The sequence below is a fragment of the Acomys minous genome (assembly GCF_964271855.1).
Source record: "Acomys minous genome assembly, chromosome: 14".
NCBI lineage: Eukaryota > Metazoa > Chordata > Mammalia > Rodentia > Muridae > Acomys > Acomys minous.
Window position 1 is genome coordinate 83,779,502 of NC_140496.1, and position 23,695 is coordinate 83,803,196.

General features: G+C 36.8%; 1 long non-coding RNA gene across 1 annotated transcript in view; it reads left to right on the plus strand.

Annotated features, from left to right (window-relative positions):
* The window catches only part of LOC311583351, a 234,639-nt gene that overhangs the window by 156,696 nt on the left and 54,248 nt on the right, over nucleotides 1–23,695 (plus strand). Inside the window, exon 2 of the long non-coding RNA XR_014774469.1 lies at nucleotides 1,667–1,734. This is a non-coding gene — a long non-coding RNA (uncharacterized lncRNA). The remainder of the gene's footprint in view (nucleotides 1–1,666; nucleotides 1,735–23,695) is intronic.

Below are 23,695 nucleotides of genomic sequence, written 5' to 3' on the forward strand. Positions count from 1 at the left end.
CTTATAAACACTAGATATTACTTCCCAAGGATGCCTAGCTTACTTAATTGTTAAAATAGAACTGGTTGTTAAAATTTATGGTCTCATATACTTTATATGGTGGTCTCAATCAATATTGAGAATATTGTAAACATTTAACTGTAAGGAAAAAGGCAGAGAAATATTCTTGTTCATATTTTACTTGTCATAACAATTTATGTTTTAATTTTAAAGTTAGATATGTAGACTTTTATTAGGGAGATTATTAAAACAAAGAACTTTGCAATTTGATAAAGAACTGAAAATTTAAAGTTTGTTTTTACTTGAATAAATATATATCAAAATTAACATTAATTAATATTATCTATTCCATTTTATGAGAACTGAATTTATAATACAATGTGATGTCTATATCTGATATATACATATTTTATGAATATTTAGGAATAAAATATGCTTGCTGGAAAAAATTAGTTGTAATATTCATAAATGAATCTGATTACACAATTGAAGCATACCAAAAGGTATTGTGATGTCTAAAGAAACATTTGAAGAGCTTATACAGAATTGAATGAGATATTATTAGAAAGCCTCAAATGCATCTTAAAGATACATTAACTTAAAACTTGCATTTTAATGATTTGTGCATTACATCGCTCTGAGGTTTTAAGTTATATATTTGTTTGGATGCCTTTGGATATTTTATCTTAAAATGAACAAACTTGAAAAAAAGCTTAAAAGTAACAAGACTAGAAATTTAATACTTGCAGGGGAATCTTCTGGAATGTTACTCCCTTTTTTTGGTCACTTGAAGGTTTTCTGCACAAAAATTTGTTGTTCTCAGACACATATCATTTAGTTGGTTGTAATCAGTCTAAATACTTCAGGCAGTCAAGATGTATTTGGTGTAGGAAATACAGCAGAGCTTGAATCTTGAAAGAAAATATATAAAGTATATATTATATTCATATTTTTAGTTTTAATATTTTGTAGGAAATAGCTACAGAATATCTGGGAAGTGACATTTTTGTTTTATTTCATCTTTATAATTTTATTTGGAAGTTCTTTAAAATGAATGAATGTTATGTTTCAGTAAGTTATGAAACTAAGTGGACAGGACCTTAGAAGTTTACTATCATATTATCATTTGCAATTCTAAATTGGAAAAAGTAAAAATTTGAAATGAAGATGTAATAATCTAGGTCCTCTATAGTTTTCCATCTCGTCAACATCTCAAAATAAGACATATTACATGTTTTAACACTTTAAATTTGTGTTAAGTGTTTACACCTGTCTGAATATTGACTAAGACCACTCTACGAAGTGTACAAGCTATATGCACATGCACTCGCATGCACACGTGAACACACACATACATTTACATGCACACGTACTATGACATGAGTAGAGGTCAGAGGACAACATGGTAGCTGGTTATCTACTTCTATTATGCATGTTCTGGGCATGACACTCAGGTCCCCAGGCTCTATGTCAAGAGCCATTCCTACTTGAGCCATCAAGTGGGCCCAGGACATTTTTTTTAAACATAGAATGTGACTGCAACATTAACATGAAACATCCTACTGGCCTTGGTCATTTGAACTGGGCTATGAAATGATTATCATGCTATAAAACCATAATATTGAACAGCTGTTGAATAATATGTATTGTGATTTCCATCTTCTAGTGTCTGCAAATGAAAACCTGAAGCAACAATCGCTGTTTCCAGAGTAGAGGCAGATGGGAGAGCATCAGGTAAACTCACTTCATTTTAAAATTGTTTTGATGAGCAATTTATTTATATCACTGAACGATGTCATTATCATAAAGATCAGAAGAATTAGGGAAGTATTACATTCAAGATGCTGCATGACCCAGTTTTAAGGATTCAATATACGCCCTGGCTGGTTTTCAGTGGTTTTCAAAAACTTGATCCATAGTTGTCAACGTCCTGTGAGTGGAAATGTTTTGGCATGCGGTATATGGCGTGCCTAGATTTTTCAACATATCAAGACAGGTTTTCAACATCAGTCCACATTCTTGTATCAAGGCACTTTTACAGACCATATTTTAGTAAAAATAATTCTATTAACACCCCACCACAAATCCTAAGAAATTTACTAAGTGGTGTGATATATTTTGTTTTTACTTTTTCAGAATTAAAAAAAATGTATAAATGATATGTTCTTGGATTAATAAGAAAATTCAAGTTACCATAATAAATGGATTTTTAAAATTCTAGGTAGGATACCCAAGTGATACAGCACAATCAAGCCAACACAGAAAACTGATATAAAAATAAATCATTGTAATAAATAAGCTCATTTTATTTTTGCAATTATTAAAGAAACATTTATTATTTTCATCTATTTGATTAAAAATTCTGTATACATATCTTGACTTGTTTGATACAGGAGTAGTTAATAGAGAAAGTGAACACCAACATTAGTCCCTGAAGTCTGCAAAGTGAAATTTGTTTTAACCTGTTGACCTAAACAGCTTCATACCATGACTTGAGTGACAGGAATATTGGCTTGAACACTTCTAACTATAGGTTAGGAAAATGATCTGTAATTAAAGGGTAGGAGAATCATTCATAAAAGTAAACATCTCTCATTATTCAGAACTGCTTGGTATGGAAACCATTCATAAAATAATCACTAAGTGCCCTTAATTGATGAGCAAGTGTATAATTTATACTATTTTCTTCTATACCTGCTCAACAAAGCACTTATTTTCTTTCTACTAGTGGCATTTGATGCAAGATTAGGGACATTTGGGAAATATATTGAATGTAGTGGTTGGCATTTCAAATTGGATTTGATGCGTTGATGAGACGAAATAAAATAAAATAAAAGCTCTGTGCTTCAAGGTTTCTCACAACCAGTTCAAAGTATATCCAACCTATGTGGGTTTTTGAAAAAAAAAATAGAGAATCAATACATGTTTTCAACTTATCTATTAGTAGTGTCTGTCTTGTTCTTTATCTCTCTGGCAGAAAAGATTTATGACATTTAGATTTCTGTGTTCCCAGTTTTCGTCGATTTTTAATATAAAAACCCACACACATATAGGTAGTTATTCCATGTAAATATAGGTTTAATCTTTTTCATGTTTTTACTCATAAAATTATCCTCCCTTTGTATTTATCCATTTTTTTGCTGTCATTAATAAAAACTTTAACACTAAGTTCAGCAATATTTTTTGGTGGGAAATGAATAAATTAAAGCTCCCTGCACCACTGTGGCTGTTTTTGTAGATGGGCAGCACTTGTCATAGAACATTGCACTCTGATTCTCTACCACACTGATGGGAAGATGCAGTGTGCCAATTTCTTTATGAGACTGTAAGTTTAGAAAAAAAATGTGTGGCCAGGTGTAAGGCTTATTGTGTGTTTGCTATGAATATGCTGATAGTTTTTTTTAAGCAATTAAAAGATGTCTAGGTTTAAGAGCTGTTTCTATTTTTAAGCAGCCTGACTGGGAGCATTTACCACACCCAGAAAAGGGAACTATCATTCTTGTTTTCTCTTGAGCCTGAGAGAATCTGGAAGAAACATCACCTGCCAGTTTAAACACACATTTTGGGGAAACCTCTCCCGTGTGTGGATTTAGCTAGTTCAATTAGCAAATGAAGTTACTTAGTTTGCTTTAGTCCTTTGGCCTCTTGTTATTTCACCACTAAGTCCATGGTCTTGAGAGTTAATAAGTGTCTCCATCTTACGTGAGTTTTCCAAGGGAGACAGCACTGATCATAGCTGTAGCTGTCTTCCTTCCTCCTTCCCTCCCTCCCTCCCTTCCTTCCTTCCTTCCTTCCTTCCTTCCTTCCTTCCTTCCTCTTGATATTTAAAATGTTATTTATTCAATTTTAGAATTTATTCGAATTACATCCCAATTGTTACCCACTTGCTTGTATCCTCCCATTCCCACCCTCCCTCCCTCTTCAACCCTATTCCCTTCCCTTAGTCCTCTGACTGAGGCAGGCCAGGGGCCTCCTCCCCAACTGTCTGTCCACAGCCTTTCAGGTCTCATCAGGATACCCTGGATCTCTTTCCTCTGTGGACCCACAAGGCAACTCTGCCAAGGGACAGTGATCAAATCACAGGCACTAAAGCTCCTGTCAGAAGGAGTCCATCAGTTTGTGCAATCCTCCCACCCTGTCCAGATTCACAGGCCTTGCTGTTCACCTTGTGTAGCTTGGGACCCCTCTAGGTCCTTCCATCCTCCCACATTTCCATATGACTCTCAGTGCTCTGCTCAGAGTGCCAGCATCTGTCCCACCTCCCCACTGGGTGGAGTCTCTCAAGGGACTTCTATGTTGGGCTAGTATCCACTTATACATGCGTATATACCATTTGTGTCTTTGTGAGTCTGGGAAAGGTCACTCAGGATGATCTTTTCTAGTTCTATCCTGCAAATTTCAGGATTTCCTTATTTTCGATAGCTGGGTGTTATTTTCAGTATATGAGTAAGAAAACGGAATAAATAAAAACATGAAGACAAAAGCCAAAGACAAATTCAGACTAAATAATTATAATAATTATGTAAAATAGATATTTAAAATGCTGTGCCTCTCACTGATTTTAAGAGGCTGAGTATATGTTTTCCATTTTTGAGAATATTATATATCTGTTCCTTAATGGAACACACATTCATATACTATGAAAATAAAATACATTTATCCATAAAATTTACTTATATACTCCTCTAGCAGGTGTGTTTAAGGATAATTGGCATGCATTCTTTCTACTAGATACAACAAAAGCAATATCCTCTTTTATCTTTACAGAATGAAACAAATAAGTTTTTCTCCCCTAAGTGTAGGCTTACATACTATCTCTACTATCTTCACTGGAAATAGTGCCACGTCAGTAGTTCATAGTGCTTTTAGGAGTCAAATCCAGATGCCAGTCTCACCTTTAACTGTAATGTACATTTAAACAGTGCCCAAATGGGATGGAAACCATTACTACTATAGTCTGGGAACCTAACGTACAAGCAAGGCAAATCTCTAACCTTCAACCACCTGAACACCTGCACTTTACCTTAAACATGAGCTTTAAGTGAACAATGAGACGACTTCAGTATCTCAGTTTCAGAACAATTGATATTGACTCAAACCTGTGAAAACTAGCGATTGGATGCTACACACTGATATGGGCCTCAGGAAAGGAAGAGGGAGTAGCTAATCACAGATGAAGAGGGTGCTCCAGGAGGAGAGACGAGGAGATAAGTAGAAGGAGTGAATGTCCTGGAATGGTTTTGAATGTCCTGGAGTGTCCATCAGTTACTGTAGGGAATCAGGACTTCTGACTCTGTATGGTGAGCCTGTTAACCCTGTCTGATATCTTGCCTTTTTCCAAACTCATATGCAAACCTGACGACCACTGTTGGTTTCACAAGTAGGTTTTGAGGGTGGAACCACTAAAAACAAGATTAATGGCCCAGTAAGGACATCTAGAGTGTCCCCAACTCCTCCTAGTACATGAACATAATGGAGAAGAGGGGGGTTGGATGGGACAGTAGCCTTTTAATAGACACCAACCTGCTGGTCTCTCGATCTGGACTTTCCTGTCTTCAGAGCAGTAAGGTATACATTTCTGTGACTTACAAGCAGCCTGAATAGGCTAAGACCCTCTCTTTCTTTCATTTAGGTTTTAGAGATGCTTCTTCTGGTTGTATTCATGATAAAGCAAATACTGAATCTTTTTCTTCTACTCACATGGAAGTGTAGTTCTTAATCCTCTCAAAGGAGCTTCTTTTGGCAGAATACTTAGACCATTACAGAAAGCCACAAGTGGTCAAAACTGACTATCTTGTGCCCAACTCCGTGCTCTCATCTACAGTACAATCCCTATATGTAAGGCACAGGGAACATTAAAAGAGAGGGGTGGAAAGAGTGTAAGAATTAGTCTTCTTCAGGGACAAATTCCCTGATAAGTTGTCCAGCCCTATGTAGTCATGCTTACACACACACACACACACACACACACACACACACCAGCAACAGTGAATAAATTCATGTGTAAGAATAATTTTAAAAAGAAGAGGCAGTGAATTTGTGAGGGAATGGGGGGCCAAGGGAAGAGGAAAAGTGGAAATAATGTAAATGTAGCACCCATGTATAAAGTTCTTAAAATTTAAAAATAAGAAAACTACTTCTTTTGGAGGAGGTAGACACAAAATCACTGCTTTAGTCTTTTCAGAAATTAAGCATACATGTCTGTGAATTATCTCTTCTCTACAATAGACATAATAAGCCACTTCAATAGAAAAAATATATAACATAGTCCAGGTGACTATGAGAGACTTATTCTGCTTGATATTCATGATTCATGTTACATGATACCCATGATTCATCTTGCATGATAAGTATGATTCAGGGTCAAGTTAGTACATTAGTATTTTTTTAAATTACTGAAACAAAATAGCTGAAGATGGAGAGTAATTGTTCAGTGTTCTGGAAAACCAAAGCTCATGGACCATATGTATCAATTGGCTTCTTTTTGGAGGTATCATGAAATTATATATTTTTAATTGCCTTACATAAGACCCACATCAAATATCAAAGTTGTATTGAGTTTACAGTCTCTTAATATTTCCCAATGGGAAATCTCAACATAAGAGGGGCATGTTCAACTCATATGCAAGTCATAGAGGTTAGTGTTCAACATGAGTGGAATACGTGATTTCTTTTGGATGCAATAAATCATATGAAAAGTAACTTTCATTGATTCTAAACATTCTAACTTATAAGTCTTAAAATGTATAAATATTCATTTAGATTTTAAAATTTATCCAGTATTGTATCAAATAAAATTATTTTATATGCAGAGTATATTGCATATTTTTATAATTTGAGGAAATTAAAGCATAAGAATAATAGTGAACTGTAGATTAATTTCAGAATCAGTAGTAAAATATATCTTAATTCAGTCTTATCTGTTTCTTGAGTAAACTGGACTTCAAAAATCCTCCTGTATCCTTAGGCCAGGCTCAGGGCAGTTCATTCCGAATCACAGTTGGTGTTGGGAAGAGGGAAGGATAGATCAGGACCCTGAATATAATGTATCAGTGCGGTTGTTATGGCTCCTGGTCCTTCGTCTTCTTGAATCTAGAGATAGAAAGAATGTTTCCTCTTTTACTTCTGGCTGTTGCACTGTGTTTCTTTATTCTTCACTTCTAAAATACCTTGAGAGGTATTTCTTCATAATCACATAATATTAAACATACTAACTTACCATCTCCATCTTCTAATATACCACCAAAACATATCAAATGAGAAAAAAGTATTAGCCATTAATCACCACAGACTTGGTGATCATAACTGTATGTATTTTATACATAATTTAAGAAAGGTTAGAGAAAAAGGGGGCAATACAGAATTGCAATTGACTTATGTGCACAGAAGTCAAGATCTAAATGACTGCAGAGGGTTGGCACCTCCCAGACAGGGCTAAGTGGCCTGGGATAACCTCTGAGAGGCAGCCCCTAGAAGGAGAACAGAGCCTAGTTAGACCTTGTAGGAGCTGCCCTTCAGAGGTTATTCCAGATCACACCTGTTCCCATCTCCACCCCTTGCAGACAGGCAATTACCCACCTACCTATGCTAATCCCACCCACACAAGATGGCAGAGGCTTGTTTCTGGAGATATAGGTCACAGGGGTAGCTGAGGGCAGGGGTGGGGCAAAGATCTGACACCTGGAGGATTAGGTAGAAGTCTCAGCTCTGACTAGTGAGTCCTCTTTCACTCTTATAGGCATCAACTAGGCATGAAGCCCAAGGAGAGGAGATAACCACAGAGTAATCCAGGCCAGGGAAATACCTCAGTGATAAGTCTGGACAAATGGGTTCAAGAAGTCCAGTGCAGGGCTCATTAGGAAACAGTAGTGCCTTCTACTCTCTCTACACAGAATTTTTAAAACTACACTTATTTTACTTACTAAGTTTTAAATGAGTATAAGCGACAATAGCGACACCCTGTCTTTTTCACACACGCACGTTGCTTATTCCTAATTATTAACAGAGCTGAAGCGTCCAGGTACTTAAAGGAAGCATTCAAAATAAGAACCAAAAGTTTAGATTAAGAATAAAGGTAAGAAAGAGAGAGGGGTATGTGTGCTATGAACAGAACCATTTGAAAAAACATATTAAAAACTAAGTGAATAAAAATGAACCCACTGCGAAAAAAGATAAAGCTCTACTGAATAGAAAACAAATCAGAGAAATAGAAATTAAAAGGCAAAGCTCTTCCCTCTAAGCCTTAGATATCAAAAACTTACAACAAAAATTAAGAAATAAATAAAGAGTCTTCACGATAAGATCAATCAATGGTATAAAGGATGTGACCTGAGAAGCACAACAAAGCAATCCAAGCATAGTTAGAAAAGAAGCCATGTGAAAGTCAGCTCCCACTCTCCACTCAACTGTGGAGAATGTCCTGTCCATTGGCTAGATCTGGGTAGAGGTTCGAAGTTTACTGCACGTATTGTCCTTGGCTGATGTTATAGTTTAAGTAGGACCCCTGGGCCCAGATCTGCCCATCATAATGTTCTTCTTGTAGGTTTCTGGGACCCTCTGGATCCTTCTATTTCCCCATTCTCCCATGCTTCTCTCACACGAACTCTGGTGCCCCATATTTGACCTCGTCCCCTGGAGGGGGAGACCTGGTGGCACCCAGAGGAAGGATAGCAGGCTACCAAGAAGAGACTTGATACCCTATGAGCATATACAGGGGGAGGAGGTCCCCCTCAGTCACAGTTATAGGGGAGGGGAGTAAAGGGAAAATGGGAGGGAGGGAGGAATGGGAGGATACAAGGGATGGGATAACCATTGAGATGTAATATGAATACATTAATAAAAAAAGAAAAAAGAAAAGAAGCCATGAAAGGAATGCAGAAGACTCTGCGGCCCAAAGTAAGAGCACCTATTACCTGACACCAGTGAGCAATGGTGAAATCCCCACAAGGAGTGTGATGTATGTAAGAATATGGGTAAGCAAGTATTCACACCAGAGACCCATGCAAACGATCCATGCAAATGGGCAAAGAAAAATTATCACAGTAGTAAGGTAGAACAGAATAGTAATCTTACCCTCCCCCTCACCCTCTCTCTTTGTGTGTATGTGTATGTGTGTGTGTGTGTGTGTGTGTGTGTGTGTGTGTGTGTGTAAGTGCTGAAGATTCAGCCTGAGCCTTCCCGCATGCTGTACATTCTTCAGCTGTGTCCCAGACTAAATCACCTTTTGAAGTGGAACAAAGTTTATTTCCTAGCATATGACAACATGGAGGGCAAGTAGCATAAGAAGGTGCTAAATGGTGAAAACTACTAAACCCTGAGCTATGTAAACCAATACATTAAGTATAAATTAGTGAACACGCATGCACACACACACACACACACACACACACACACACACACACACACTATGCCCTTTTATATACCTCCTATCTGCCTGCTTATGTTGGATATGCAACCGGAGCTCGAGACATAAGTAAGTATCTTTAAACGTATTTTGGAAATCACTAAAGAGCATAAACAAATGCAGGTGGTGTGGCTTGTGTGGGTTCACCACACAGGAGGAAGCCTTGTATAGTGATCAACGGGGGTGGGGGGGTGGGGGGAGGATGCTATGCAGTCTCCAGTGGTGTTTTCTCACAATTCTCCTGTCCTGTAATCCTATATGCAAAGGTCACACTACACATAGGACAATGTTGGCCTTTCTTTCCCCTGCTTGAATCTCACTTGTTCTGGAGATTAACTTAGAGTCCTGACAATGTTGATCTGGGACCCACACTTTGAAGGATGGGAGCATTCACTTATTTCTTGTGGAAAGGTTCTTTTATGCGTCAAGCTACTACGGTGTAAGAGAACCCGCATCCATGACAGGAGAGTGAAATACAGAACAGGGACACCTTTAGTTAACACTTCAGCTAATCTTACCAGGAGGCCATTGCTGAAATTCTTTTGGAATTTCCATCTGTTCGGAGCTCCAGTAGACACTGTGGAAAGTGAAAGAATTATGCAGGCAGCTTCAAGAACATATTTTGAAATAAGTTGTTATGTAGCACCAGGCAATCAGAATCAGAGCAGGGACCTAAAAGCCTAAATAAGTGTGCTTGATGACACTATTCCTCTTGAATTTATAATAATTTCAATAAAATAAGCATTTACAATCAATAAGTATCATGACAAAAAAAAACAATATACTATTTGAAAACATCTAGGTCAATATACACTATATATAGGAAGCAACAGATACTTTAGACACTTATAATACAGTCTCAAAATACGTGAACAACTTGTAAAACTATAAGAAGAAACTACCTGTTCCTTATGCAGGTCTAGCAGTTAAAAATATTTTAGAATTGTTAGCATCATACAAAATGACTAATTTTATCTTGGGGCTTTCACACACACACACACACACACACACACACACACACACACACACACACATTTATGTCTAGAGTCTGAATGTGACAAAAAATGTGCTACTTGCCTTTCTGAGTCTGACTTATTTTGGAGAACATAATTGTCTTCAGTTGAATGCACTTTCATGAACAAATAATGATTTTATTTTCCTTTGCAGCTAAAAGAATCCATGGCATGTATGTGCCACACTTACTTTATTCATTTTTTTATTGATAGACATCAAGATCAGTTTCATTTCTTACTTATTTTGGATAGTACAGTAATAAATAAGAATATGTATTTCCCTGGTTTGTTGAGTTCTATCTTTTGGACATGCTCAGCGGTGGTTTTCACTGGGTCGGATGGTAGTTTTGTTTTCAGTACTTTTGCATTTTGAACCCTCACACTAACTTCCATATTGGCCACAACAGTTTACATTCTTGACAGTGTTGTCTATGGGTCCCTCTTTCAAAACATGCTCATCAGTATTCATTTTCTTGAAGATAGCCACTTTAAGGTGAGATGAAATTTCAGGGTGGTGCGCACATGCATTTCTCTGACAGGGATGGGTGCTGAACACCATTTCAAGCATTTATTGGCCTTTTGTATTTTTCTCTTTGAAAATTCTCCACTTAGTTCATTGGTCCGTGTTTTACTTGAATGATTTAGTTTTGTCTTTGATTTGTACTTCTCTCTATATTCTAGATAGTAATTTCTGTTTGATCTAGGGTTGGCAGAATTGTTCCTCTTCTGTAGGCTCTCTTCGCTCTGTCTATTGTTTTCTTTACCGTAAATTTTGTCCTTAAGTCTATTGCATAAGCTATATTTATTGATTTATATATGTTTATTGTATGCCAGAACTTTTGTTGGCATGATGCAACATACATGTCTCCGCACCCCAGATAGGAAACTCACAACAGACTAAAGTATGGATGCCACCCAAATCCAACTTGGTGAAACAATGAGTGTTATTGGTGTTGCATACAGTAATGTAGGTTAGGGGTTACTTACAGGGTCAGAAATGACTTAAAGAAAGCTACATCACTAAGGTCCACCACACCATGGGTGACAGCTCATAATTCTGGAAACCTGGAGCACACTGCACAGCCTACATGTAGTCCAACATGTTGGAGAGTGTCCTGTCTAGGTGACTCAGTTGGTTAAACCTCTTCCAGGCAACTTGTCTGGTTTCTCCTTCTTTTAAGCAGCTGGTTTTATCTACACCTTCTTTGCAGCTCAGCTCAGCTTATCTGAAAGTGACTCTTTTATTGCTTACTTTAGCAGGGAGTGGAGTTAGTAAATCTGGTCAGTTTCAGGGACTTCCTGAAGCTATTTTGAGTTGTTTATTTTCATGATCAAGGAGTTTCCCTAAAGAATGGAATATTCTATCTTGGAAACTGTTACAGAACAATTTATTGTTTTGATTTGGTTTCAGAAAACACTGGCACCATAGAGTCAATTTGGTAGTTTTCCTTCCCTTTGTGTCTTACAGAAGAGTTAAAAGCGTGTGATTTTAGCTCTTAAAAGCTTGGTAAACAGTCAATGAGACTTGCAGAGTCTAGACTCTCTTTTGGAGTGGGGAGGGATAAGAGCTTCAATCTTCTTTGTTGTACATTTGTTTAAGTTGTTTATATATTATATTTAATTTTGGTAAGTTTTATGTTTCTAAGAATTTATTCCTCAGAATGGCCTTGAGAAATATCTATGGGGCAATTTATTGATTAATGATTGATGAGCAAGGGCTGAGCTTATGGTGAAGGGGGCAGGGTAGTATGTCACCTTTGGGCTGTTGGTTCTGGGGTGTATAAGGAAGCAGGCTGAGCAAGCCATGCAGAACAAGCAGTAAGCTTTTGTTTCAGTTCCTGCCTTCATGTTCCTTCCTTATTTTCCTGACTTCTAGGTTTTCTAGTATGTTTTCATTTTTGTTTATTTGTTTGTTTTTGCATACAAAATTTCAAAGTATTTAACAATCTTGTAGATTTCACCACACTCTTTTTGTCATCTACCATTTCAGGTCTAATTTGTCTTAACTTGAACCTTTTCTTTCTTTTGGTGAGTATGCCAGCGAACCAAGTTTTTTTTTTCTGTAGTCTTTTAGTTCCTATTTAATTAGTCCCCCCAATACTGCTTTTGGGTTTGGTTTATTCATATTTCTTTAAGATTTTGAATTGTGTGACTAAGGTGTTCGTTTATTATAGCTCTTATTTTTTAATGTAATAACTCATAGCTATAACTTTGCTTCTTAAAACTGTCTTTCTCCCACATGTCCTAGTGCACAATGCTTCTCTTTCCATTTCATTCTAGGATGTTTCTAATGTCCTCTCTGACTTGTTTGATGACTCCCTTTTCATTCAAGAGTGTATTGTTTATTCTCTGGGTACCTGTGCACATTTTCTTTATATTAATTGATATGTTTACTCCACAAGTAGTTGTTTTGATTATTTTGTGTTTGTTAATAGTAGCACCACAGTATCTTAGAGAGGATTCCATAGGCTACTGAGAAGATATGTATTTTTCATCTGTTGGATAGAACATTTGTAAGGTCACCTGGTTTAAGATACAGCTTAACTCTAAAGCATCTTGATGTTTGGTTGGATGGCCTATGTCCTGGTTAGTGTTTTGTCAGTTTTACTCAAGCTAGAGTTATCTAGGAAGAGAAATCTCAATTGACAAAATGGCTCTATCATATTGGCCTGTAGGTAAGTTTGTGGGAGCATTTTCTTGATTAATGATTGATGTGGAAAGGCTCAGACCAGGGGGAAAGTGGATATATGTGTCATCCCTGGGTAGCTGGGCCTGGGTTGTATAAGAAAGAAGGATGCACAAGCCACATGGAACAGACAAGTAAGCAGTGTTCCTCTATAGCCTTTGCTTCAGTTCCTGACTTAAAGATCCTACTTTAAATTTTCGCCTTGGCTTCCTTGAACGACTTGTCATCAGAATATGATAGCCAAATAAGCCTTTTCCTCCATAAGTTGCTTTTGCTTATGGTTTTATCATAGAAATAAAAAAGCAAACTAAGGCAGCCTATCAAAAATAAAATAAAGAGTAGAATATTGAAGCCACTTACCTTTGTTCATTGTATTAGTACTTGTGAAAATTTTGAATCTCTCCTTTAACAGTTAAGAGTGTAAGGGTAAAAGAATTCAACAAAGTCATGGGAGATCAGAAAAACCGTATAAAGAGCCAAGATCCCTTTTATGGGTAAAGATAATTTATTTAGATCATATATCTTTTCAATCTATGTGATATATGCTGTCATGTTGACCGTAGACCCAATATTGGCCATACTTACAAAATTATGTATAGTACAGTATCTGAACACCAATATCTTTTAATTGGAAATAAATATAACTAAAATGTTTAGAAAGCCTTAAATATGTATTGATTAATCCTCTACTTACCAAGTCATTCAACCCCCTCCAAAAAAACCACAATGTAAATTGAACAATATAATCAAATCAAAATATATTTTGAGGATGGAGAGATGGTTCTACAGTTGTGTGAACATGAGGACTAGAAATCAGATGCCTCCATCTATGTAAAATCCAGGCAGGATATGCATATATATGTTTGAGACAGGGTTTCTCTGTGTAGCCTTGGCTGTGGCTTCGAACTCACAGAGATCCACTTGCCTCTGCCTCCTAGAGTACTGGGTTTATAGGCATAAGCCATCATCCTTGGCTCTAGGCATGACCTTTTAAAAAAACTTATTTAAGTAATTTACTCAGATTAAATCTCACTTATTATCGCCTCACTTGCATCTTCCTGTTTCCTCTCCTTCCCTCTTTCATCCTATTTCCCTACTCTAGATCTATGATAGAAGGGGATTTTGTACCCACTAGAAGATCACAGCCTATCAGGTCTCTTCGTGGTAGCCTGCTTACTCTTCCTCTGAGTGTCACCAGGTCTCCCCACCAAGGGGAAGTGGTCAAATAGGGAGCACCAGAGTTCATGTCCAAGCCAGTCCATTGTATACATAGAATTGTGGAGAATGTGGTGTCCATTGGCTAGATCTGGTTAGTGGTTCTAGGTTTACTGCGTGCATTGACCTTGGTTGGTACAATAGTTTGAGTTGACCTGCTTGGGTCCAGATCCTCCAGTCTTAATGATCTTCTGGTAGGTTTCTAGGACTCTTTGGATCCTTCCATTTCATTATTCTTCCTTACCTCTCTTACCTAGATCCAGACATGATCTTATGCAGACCTTTAATCACAGCTTTGAGTAGAGTAGAAACAAGTGGATGTCCCGGGCTTACTTAAAAATATGTGCTCCTGGTTCAGTGAGACACTGTCTCAAAGCATCAAGTTTTAGTATGATATAGAAAAACAATGGGGCCACTGGATGTCCTCTATTGTTCCCTAGATATATGCAGATATGCATCCCACCTCACACATATGACTAGAAATGATACACATATATTCCTCTCACAATTACACATAATTAAAAAATCATTTCAGCATATCAAAATCTGTGAGCTAGTTCTGCACATGTACTGTCCTGATTTTTATATTACCAGAGAAGAAATCTATGTGGCCAAAGTTTCATCTTAAGATGGAGAATAAGGGCTGAAGGGACAGCTTAGAACAAGGGCATTTACTGCTGGTCCAAAGGATTGGGGTTTGGTTCCTAGCATGTATGTTAGGTGACGTGCAACTTCTAGAAGTCCAACTCCAGGAGACTCGTGTCCTCTAGCCTCCATGTTCACCCTAATTTGTATGCACATTCTTGCACATACACACCATTAAAAGTGATAAAAATTAATTCCTTCTCCAGGGGGAAATGATCAAGGTGTGGGCACCAGAGTCCATGGCAGAGGTAGCCCCTACTCCCTATATTTTGGGACCCACAAGGAGACTGTGCTGCCTGTCTATTACATCTGAGCAGAGAGTCTAGGTCCTCACCATGCATGGTCCTTAGTTGGTACATCAGTCTCTGCAGTCTTCCCCCACACCCATCACTTAATTGCTCTCCTTGTGGAGCTCCTATTCTCTCTAGTTCCTTCTATCCCTGAGATAATTCATAAGACCAATTGAGCTCTACCCCAAAGTTTGGCTGTGCATCTCAGAATCTGCTTCAATCTCCCATTGGGTGTAGTCTTTCCGAGGACCTCTATGGTAGGTTCCCATCCTATTTCTTCTCCCGGTGTCTATTCTATTTGTCCTTCTGAATCAGAATTAAACATCCTCCTTCTTGTTATTTAGCTTTTTTGGGTTTCTGTACTGCAGAGTGGTTAACCTGTATTATGTTGCTAATATCCACTTTTCAGTGAGTATATACCATACATGTTTTTCTGAGTCTGGGTTGCCTTACTCAGTATGATCATTTCTAGTTCTACCCATTTGTCTGCAAAATTCATGATTTCCTTGTTTTAAATAGCTGAGTAGTATTCTATTGTGTAAATAAAATACGACACAGTTTATTTATCCATTCTTCAATTAAGGGACCTCCAGATTCTGGCTATTATGAATAAGGCTGCTATGAACATAGTTGAGCAAATGTCCTTGTTGTATGGTGGAACATCTATTGAGTATATGCCCAGGATTGGTATAGCTGGGTCTTGTGCTAGCACTATTCCCAATTTTCTGAGAAAGTGCCAGATTGATTTCCAAAGTAGTCATACAAGTTTGTATTGCCACCAACAATGGAGGAATGTTCCCTTTTTCCTACATCCTCTCCAGAATAAGCTGTTACTTGAGTTTTTTTTTATCTTAACCCTTCTGATAGTGTAAGATGGAATCTCAGAGTCCTTTTTATTTGCATTTGCCTGATGACTATGGACATTGAGCATTTCTTTAAGTGTTTCTCAGCCATTCCATATTCCTCTGTTGAGAATACTGTTTAGCTCTGTACCCATTTTTAAAAATTGGATTATTTGGTTTGTTGGTGTTTAGTTTTTGAGTTCATTATCTATTTTGGATATTAGCCCTTTTTCAGATGTAGAGTTGGTGAAGATCTTCTCCCAGTCTGTAGGATGTCATTTTGTTCTGTTGACAGTGTCCTTTGCCTTACAGAAGCTTTTCAGTTTCATGAGGTCGCATTTTATTAATTGTTGATCTTAGAGCCTGATGTGTTGGAGTTCGGTTTAGGAAGTTGTCTCCTGTGCCAATGAGTTCTATTCCCTTTCCCACTTTTTCTTGTAACAGATTTAGTGCATCTGGTTTTATCCTGAGTTTGATGTTGGGTATAGGCCTGCTATTTATTGCCTTTACTATGTTTAGGTATGTGTTTGTATCCTAAATTTCTCCATGACTTTGAAAATTAATTCTTTAAAGAAGTAGAAATATAGAAAAGAAAGAAACAAAGAAAAAGTATTTAGTCATGACTTTATATTCATGCAAACCTAATTTCTACAGGTAGACATATACCACAATCTCTTTGCTTCCCACGAGTAGGCAATGCTTTGTTAGATCACAGCAATATCTAAGTGTGCACATCAGTAACCATCATGAAGTGAACAATTGTATGTGGAGGGGAATTCTTAAGCTATATATCAGGCAAAGAACTCAAAGACATAATGAGCTCCCAGTATTCAAAATCAGAATTGCCAAATAATCCAATTAACCATGGATAAAAGTTTATACAGATATTCATAATATAATGGCCAGGAAGGATATGGAAATATAATTAACACAATTAGCAATCAGGAAAACCTAAATTAGCTCCACTGTGGACCTTCCCTCCATGTTCACAAGAATCTTCAAAGCTTAAACTGTGATGATGATATTCATGAGACTATGGGGTCAGTAGAACTATTACACCCTCTTGGTGTGATGGCAAACTGATACTGCTATACTGGACAAAACTCTAGCTGTCAGTTATAAAATTAAACACATGTCTATTTTAAAACCTGAAATTCTACTCTGGAGAAGATATTTTAAATGAAACTATAGCTATTTTTTATTTTAAAGATGTTAATATTAGTCCCAAAGAGAATGGATGAAACACTGTGGTGTGACCGGGCAATGAATGTTATTGATCAATAAAAGTTCAACTTCCTGATAACACATAAGAAAATAGATAAAACTCCCAAATAGTATCCAAAGGAAATAAGTAGGGCATAAATATTCAAGATATAGAAAAAAAACTGAAGAAAGTGGTGTTTGGAAAATCACAGAAGTAGTCACCTCAGAGACGGGTGAAATAGTGAGGAGGCAATGTGGGAAGACGAGCAAGGGATATTCTTGGACAATAAAACCACTCTATGCCTGAGGGGTATTTTCATGACCCACCTGTGTACTTTTACCAAGTATACTTAATTATAATTTTTTTTAGAATTTTTTCCCTCCTTTATTAATTTATTCTTGTTATATCTCAATGGTTATCCCATCCCTTGTATCCTCCCATTCTTCCCTCCCTCCCAATTTCCCCTTATTCCCCTCCCCTATGACTGTTCCTGAGGGGGATTACCTCCCCCTCTATATGCTCATAGGGTATCAAGTAAGTCTGTCTAGATGTGGTGAAGAATGTATCGGAAACTCTAAGACTCTGGAGCTTAATTGAAATGCATAGAGATATTATGGGGTAGTTAGTAGGGGGCTAGGTGGACAGAGTATATGAGGTCAAACATGAAAGGCTAGTTGATGGATTACACAATATAATATTATTTCAATTTAGTTATATATTTGATGAACATTTTCTTTTTAAGCAATTTTATTACATATTTACATATATATTTATATTATTACACATAAATAAAACAAACTAGATACAGCAAGAAGAACCATGAAAAAAATCAGGAATTATATAACTGTTAATTCATAATATTTTGTCTATTTGTATTTGACATCTTTCTTATTTTAGTGAGTCTGAAACTCTGAATGAAAAATTAATATCTATCATATCTTATCTCTATCAACGTAAAACATCTATCTAGAGCTAAAAACATCCTAACCCCTAAACAACTATGCTTACTTATAGGACTAAACTATCTGGTCTTCAACTCAATCAAAGACTTGAGAAGGAATAAAATTTAATTACCTGAGTAAATCAGAAGTGCAGGTTAGCAGCTTCCAAAATGAAAAACAATGACAGAGACAGTTTACTGTCTGAATAGTCACCCAAGCTCTCTATAGCATTGTAGCATCATCTTCAGCCTTTGGGCCCAATATATCTGACAGACATATTTGTGAGACAGGAACTATTGAGGACTTGCTTACCTGGTCTTGGCAGAGTTTGGCCATCCACTCTGCCTGCATTGAAGCTTGCCCTTTTCTGGCAGAATTCTGTCTGTGGCAGAAATGAGAACATTTTGCCCAGTGGCTTGTTTGCCAAATTTGAAGACATCTTCAAAAAGAGGTTCTTTAATGCTCATCATCTTCTTTGAAGTAGGCTGGGTGTTGTCAGGAGTCAACTTGTGTTGTTATCAAAGAATCTTTAAACTAAAAAAAAAAATTAATTCATTGATACAGAATTTTGTATATTGATAAAAACTTAGTTTGCATCAAAATAATTTTGATACATTGGTATAGAATTCAAATGTGAGATTATTATTCATGCACATTATGTATATTTCTACTCTAATATGAGGTATTGTACCCATGCAACTCAAGTAGAACACAAGGTTTACTTCTAATACCTTGAAAGTGGTATTGCAGGTGGTTTAGGGTAGTTAAGTAATAGAAGCTAATTGTTAGTTGATTAAATCATGGTTATGTCAATTACTAGTCTATTTTTATCACAATAATATACATCCTTGGTTTAACAGGTAGATATAATTCTATATTTTCATAATGCAAAATAGTTAGATAAGGTCTTCAAAAGTCTCAGAGACCTACTGAATATGGCATTTAAAGGTGAACATTTTCTTATCAAACTGGGGAAAATAGTTTGATGGCAAGTCTTGTACATAGATACAGATTCACAGCTATTAAATCATCTCTTAAATATTCATGTTTAGGCATCATTATACATGCTAAGAAGTTCTCCCATAGCGAGTAATCAAAAGCCATGAATAAAGTTTAGTGTCCATGAGGTGGTGCTTTGGGAAAAATTAAACTCATGGTGTTAAGAATGGTTCTGTAGTATTAGGGTAAACAGTTTTAGAGTTGCTTTTGATCTACATAAAGATGTGAAATTATAGAAAAATAATCCAACATGTTTACCATGCAGTTCCTCATTCCATTACCCATGTAATTCTGTTATAATTAACAACCAATATGTTAAAATCTATGCTTTAGTTATATTTCTTTAGTTGTATATAATTTTTGGAATGAAATACAATTAAGTCTTATTAAAATGCTTGTGGTAAAACATCAAGGAAAAGACTTGATTCTTTGTTGCACTTATATAGTTTAGGCAGATATGCACATTCATAGTTAAAATGAGATAAAAAGGTAAATTTTTGTTTAAATTGTCTAGTTGCAATGACTTTATAGTTAAAATTGATATTTAATGTTCCCTGGATGGGGAGACCTAGTGGTACTCAGAGGAAGGATAGCAGGCTACCAAGAAGAGACTTTGTACCCTATGAGCATATATACAGGGGAAGTGGGTCCCCCTCAGTCACTGTCACAGGGGAGGGGAGTAAGGGGAAAATGGGAAGGAGGGAGGAATGGAAGAATACAAGGGATGGGATAACAATTGAGATGTAATATGAATAAATTAATAAAATATATTTTTAAATGTTATTTAAAGTTCGATGCAAATATTCCAATAATTGTCAGCAACGTTTTTCTAAGGAAAATGAGTATGTAAAATAATGTTTTTCCTAATGTAGCATTATTTAAGGAAATATAGCTAATGAAAGTCACCTGGAGGAAGGTGTTTACAGTATGTCTCAACGTTAGAAAACAGGACGCAGACCGACACTTAACGACACCCATCAAAATGTAAGGGGAAACTGGAAACAGATACTGTGCTGTGGAGGACAGACTGTGCTCCTGTTATGTGGTGTGATTTGAAGACTGTGCCTAAAATGGGATGCGTAGGTCTTCTGCCCCAGGATCACGACTGCTGTGCTTGTGATTTATATCAACTCAAAGCATTCTATAATGTTCTCCCTCCATAAAAATCATCCTTAGCCAGCTGGGTGATGTTAGCAAGGAATTAATCATAAACATCTGTTTGGTTTACACAAATGCTGCCTTTCCCTCCAGATACTTTTTTTTTTCTCTATTTTGGAGAGGAGGGTTTGAGGAAAGTATCTACTCACCTTTAACACAATATTTTAGTTTTCTTTATCTTCTAATAAAGGTAAAGAAAAAGTAAAGATAAAAATGTCTCTTTTAACTTGGATTGTTTCTCTTTGAAATACAGACTCTTCTTAATATTGAAAAGAATCCCTAATACTTTCTAACTAACTTAGTGGTCTTTTTTTTAATCTTAAAAAATAATGGTCCAGGATAGTATTTTACTAGAGGAAAATTGTTGGTTTTTCAAATTTTCCTCTGGGAGTTGACTTGAAATCATACTCAGTTTGTGAACAGTGGCCAACACCCTCACCTACTTATCTCTGAGCTCTGGTCTGCCGCACTTCTGTTCTTGCCTTCATCCCTTTTTTCTCTTTCTGACCCCTACTCCTTTGAATGCATCTATTTATATTTTAAAGTTGTCATTGTTTTTCTTACATTTATTTACTCTCTTCGTGTACATGCAGGCACATATCTCCTTCTAGGGCAGTGGGACAGTGGTTCTCAACCTTCCTAATACTGTGACCCTTTAATATAATATAGTTCCTCATGTTGTGGTGACCCCCCTGTCATAAAATTATTTTGCTACTTACTTTATAACTGTAGTTTTTCTTCTGTCGTGAACCTTAATATAAATAGCTCATATGCAGGATATCTGGTATGCAACTCCTGTGAATAAGTCATTCAAGCCTCCAAAGGGATCATGACCCACAGGTTGAAAGCATTGTTCTAGTGTGTTCTAGAGCTAGGGCGCAGATATGTAGTCTCGTGGCAAGCTATCTGATAGGCTTTCTTCTTTCTTCGTACTCACCATCCTGCCATAGTCTTTATTCATCATCCCAATTTACCATTTCTTCTTCCACATATAAGAACATGTGGTTCTTGTCTTTCTTTGTCTGACTTATTTACTTAACATTGTATCTTCCAGTTCTACGTATTTGGATACAAGTTGCAGACTGCTGGACACTGTTCTATTGTACATTTATATATACACCCAGTCATCATTTGAATTGGCATCTAATTGAATCCATCTTTCACTACTGTAAATAAAAAATACAACAGTAGTTATGGATGCTCATATCTCTGTTTTGACATGTTAGCTTCATGTCCATTGGAAAGATACCTAAGAGCAGCATAGCTGTGCTAGTCATTTTGGTCCTAGTTTTGTTTGTTTGTTTGTTTTTTGTTTTGTTTTGTTGAGAAATCTCTTCATAGTTTTCTATGATGACCACTCCTGTGTATATTTCCATAACCATGTATAAGAACCCCGCCTCTCCTTATTTTAGCCAGCATTGTTACTCTTTTGACTGTTTGATAATAGCCATTATTGGGAGATGGAATCTCAATGTGATTTTGATTTGCATTTTCTTCCTGACAGCTAGAGATGTTTAGGAATTTACTTTAAAAAATTTTAAACCATATCTTATCTTTAGGTCAGTTCCATTGTGTCCTTTGCAGAAAGTCCTGTAGAATCTTATTTCCATTAGGAAATTCCCCTTAGTTTGTCTTTCACAAATATGAAAATACCTTTCCCCTGCAAAGAATTCTGTGGCTGTTTTGCTTTTTTTGTGTATTGTTTTAACTGGGTGGCTATATTTTCAGAGAATTGGGGAAATTATTTTTTTGTAAGTAGAATGCTCTTCAGGGAACATGCACATTGTTAACACTAGGTCCAGCATTGCAATGAGCTCTGTGCACCAACTGGGTCTTGTTTTTCTATTAGGTTACTCTATTTAAACTAATATCTTCAGTTTATTTGGTTTGTGATAAAATATCTTGGAGCGGGAAATATGAGCATTAAAAGTCAAACCAAATACAATGTAGTAGGGAAAGAGAAAAAAATGGATTTTACAAATGCTGCCAATGGAGAAACAGAATGCTGGAATTTGTTTAATAAAAAACTGATTTCTTCGGTCTACCACTTGTTACAGATGCTAGAGAAATAAACTTTTTCCAGGATAGTTTTACATTTTCTGACTGCAAATCATTTTAAAAAGGAAAAAGACCAGGATCCATATTTGATAAGGGGAGAGAGATATGTAAGTCTCATGACTAGTATCTTTTCCAGAGTTAGGCAGGGAGAATAGTCTAGCAGTACAAAACCACACAGAGAGGCCCTGTGCTTCTAAAAACAGGCTATTGATCTTATATTAATCATTATTCCAGCACTGAGAATGAAACCCAAGGCCGCTCATATGCTAAGCCAGTCTCTATCTCAAAAATCATATCCCGTAGCCTTGGAGATATTTAAATGATTTATATACTTGAGTGAAAAATGTAAAAACAAAATTTCTTTAGTGTTGAGGATTTTATAGTTGCATACAGTGTAATATCCACCCTTAGTTCTCCTCTCAACTCTCTCCATATATTTCCAATAGTCCCTCACTCACCTTCATCTTTCTTGATAACCCACTAAGTCCTGTGAGTGCTGTCCATGTACTCATGGCTGCGCACTATCCATTGGAGCATGAGAAGCCTACCAATGGTTATGCTTTCAACAAAGAGTGATCCTCAGTCTTGCTGTCAGCTGCCAGTGGATCCTCAATAGGGGTAGAGCCTGAAGAACGCCTCCATCTATGGTGGCGTTTTGACTGGCTCCATATTGTGTAGCTTTTGTACGGGAACCCACAGCTGCTGTGAGTTCATGAGCCCACTTGCCATGTCTTCTCCAGAAGACAGCATTTCACCACATTCCTCCCCATTCTCTGACTGCTTTTCTTTTCCACAATGTTCTGTGAACTCTAGTGGAAGTCTGAGCAGTTTAGAGAGATACAGTGTTAATAAAGATATCCTTTTGCAAGCTGCTATTACCAGTTTAGGATGATTAGGAAATGCATATTTGCAGTCAGACAACCAAACCATGGTCACATTGGATACTAGTTTAGTTAATTACAAAATATGTTTTCAGCCAGGTGTGATGGTACACGCTATTAATCACAGAACCCAGGGAGGCAGAGGTAGGCGTATCTCTGTGAGTTCGAGGTCAGCCTGGTTTGCAAAGTGAGTCCAGGACAGACAAGGTTACACAAAGAAACCCTGTTTCAAAAAAAAAAAAGTCAGGTTCTTCACATAAGAAAATGAGACGCTTCAAAGAAATAATTAAAAACCAAACCAAAACAAGAACAACAAAACCCACATGATCAGGAAGTCATGTGACAGTAGGACCTGTCACC